This window comes from Coptis chinensis, unplaced genomic scaffold (genome assembly GCF_015680905.1).
Source record: "Coptis chinensis isolate HL-2020 unplaced genomic scaffold, ASM1568090v1 utg2180_pilon_pilon, whole genome shotgun sequence".
NCBI lineage: Eukaryota > Viridiplantae > Streptophyta > Magnoliopsida > Ranunculales > Ranunculaceae > Coptis > Coptis chinensis.
The window spans coordinates 607,501-610,000 of NW_028238123.1; positions in this window are offsets into that span (position 1 = coordinate 607,501).

The window sequence follows — 2,500 nt, forward strand, 5'->3', positions numbered from 1 at the left end:
TTTGGATGTTTTGGGCTTTGGATGCTTTGGGCTTGGAGCTGGTTTTTGGATGCTTTGGATGATGGATGGATTGATGCTTGGCTTGGATGGGGCGCTTTGGCTTTGATTGCTTGGGCGCTTGGACGCCTTGGATGCTTTGGGGCTTGGGATGGATGGATGATTGGATTATGGATGGGCTTTGGGCTTGCTGGATGCTTGGGCTTTGGCTTGGATGCTTGGGATTGATGCTTGATGCTGATGGATGGCTGGGCCTTAGCGCTTGGATGATGGATTTGGATGGATTTGGATGCTTGGGATGGCTTGGATTTGGATGCTGGATGATGCTTTGGCGGCTTGGGGGATTTGGATGCTTTTGCTGGATGATTTATGCTTTGGATGGATGCTTGGCTTTATGGCGCTTGGGGCTTGGGCGCTTTGGCGCTTGGCTTGGGATGCTTGGAGGCGCTTGGATGCTTGGGCTGATGCTTTGGATTGGATGCTTTGGATGCTGGATGCTTTTTGCTTGGCTTTGGATGCTTTTGGATGGCGCTTTGGGCTTTGATGGGCTTGGATGCTTTGATGCTTTGATGGCTTTGGATGCTTGGATGCTTTTGGATGCTTGGATGCTTTTGGATGCTTTGGATGCTTGGATGGCTTGCTGGGGCTTTGGATGCTTTGATGCTTTGATGCTTTGGATTTGATGCTTTGGATGCTTGGATGCTTGGCTTTGATGATGATGGACGCTTTGGCTTTGGGCGCTGGGCTGGGCTTTGATGCTTGGGCGCTTTGATGCTTTTGGCTTGGATGCTTTGGGCGCTTGGATGCTTTGGGCTTGATGCTTGGATGCTTTGGATGCTTGATGGATGCTTTGGGGCGCTTGGGTGCTTGGGCGCTTGGACGCTTGGATGCTTGGGCGCTTGGATGGATGCTTTGGATGCTTGATGCTTGGCAATGCTTGGGCTTGCTTGGATGATGGCTTGGATGGCGCTTGGATGCTTGGGCGCTTTGGATGCTTGGATGCTTGGATTGGATGCTTTGGGGCTTTGGATGCTGGGCTTGGATTGGATGCTTAGCGGCGCTTGGCGCTGGATGGATGCTTTGATTGGGCGCTTTGGGCGCTTGGGCTGGGCTTGCTTGGATGCTTGATGCTTGGGCTTTGGATGCTTGGCTTTGGCGCTTGGACGCCTTGGATGCTTGGATGCTTGGATGGATGGATGCTTGCTGGCGCTTTGGGCGCTTGGATGCTTGGGCTTGGGGGCTTGGATGCTTTTGAGCTTGGATGCTTGATGCTTGGCTGAGGCTTGATGGATGCTTGGGCGCTTGGACGCTTGGATGCTTGGGATGCTGGATGGATGATGCTTGGATGCTTTGGGCGCTATGGCAGGCTTGCGCTTGGGCGCTTGGACGCTGGATGCTTGGCTTGGCTTGGATGCTTTGATGGCTTGGGCTTGGGCTTTGGCGCTTGGACGCTTGGGCGTGGGCGCTTGGATGTGGGCGCTTGGGCGTGGGCGCTTGGACGCCTTGGATGCTTGGGCGCTTGGACGCTTGGGGCGTTTGGACGCTTGGCGCTTGGACGCTTGGACGCCTTGGATGCTTGGGCGCTTGGACGCCTTGGATGCTTGGCTTGGGCTTGGATGCTTGGCTTTGGATGCTGGGGGCTTTGATTTGGATGCTTGGACGCTTGGGCTTGGATGCTTGGGCGCCTTGGATGCTTGGGCGCGGGCGCTTGGACGCCTTGGATGCTTGGGCGCTTGGACGCCTTGGATGCTTGGACGCCTTGGATGCTTGGGCTTGGATGGATGGGCTTGCGATGATTTGGCTTGGATGCTTGGATGCTTGGATGCTTTGGATGCTGCGCTGGGCTTGGATGCTTGGGCGCTTGGCTTGGGCTTTGGGCTTGGCGCTTGGGCGGCTTTTGCTTGCTTTGGATGCTTGGGGCTTGGCTGGATTGGGCTTTGGGGCTTGGATGCTTGGGCGGGCTTGGGATGCTTGGGCGCTTGGGCGTGGGCGCTTGGACGCCTTGGATGCTTGGCTTGGGCGCTTGGATGCTTGGGGATTGGCTTGCTTGCGCTTTGGGCTTGGGCGCTTGGATGCTTAGGCTTGGGCTTGGGCGCTTGGGATGCTTGGGCTTGGGCTTGGGCGCTTGGCGGCTTGGGCTTGACGCTTGGGCTTTGGGCGCTTGGGCTGGCTTTGGGGGTGGGCGCTTGGGCGCTATGCTGATATATATGCGGCTATACATATGATGGGATGTGCCCATACACCCTTCCAACGACCAAAAATTGAAATTTCACTACCAAATGATTTCCAATTGGTCTAGTTCCACATGATTACTCTTTTTAGTCTAAAATAGACCCAAAACAAAGAAAAAACCGGACAAAGCGGACCACGGACCACGAAAACCCAAAAAAAAAGTCGTTTTGCTCAAAATGAATGTCCAAACCATTCCAAATGGTTCCAATTGTTTTCTTATGTTGCTCTACGTTTGAAAACACCCCCCAAAAAAAAAAACACCCGATCGGAC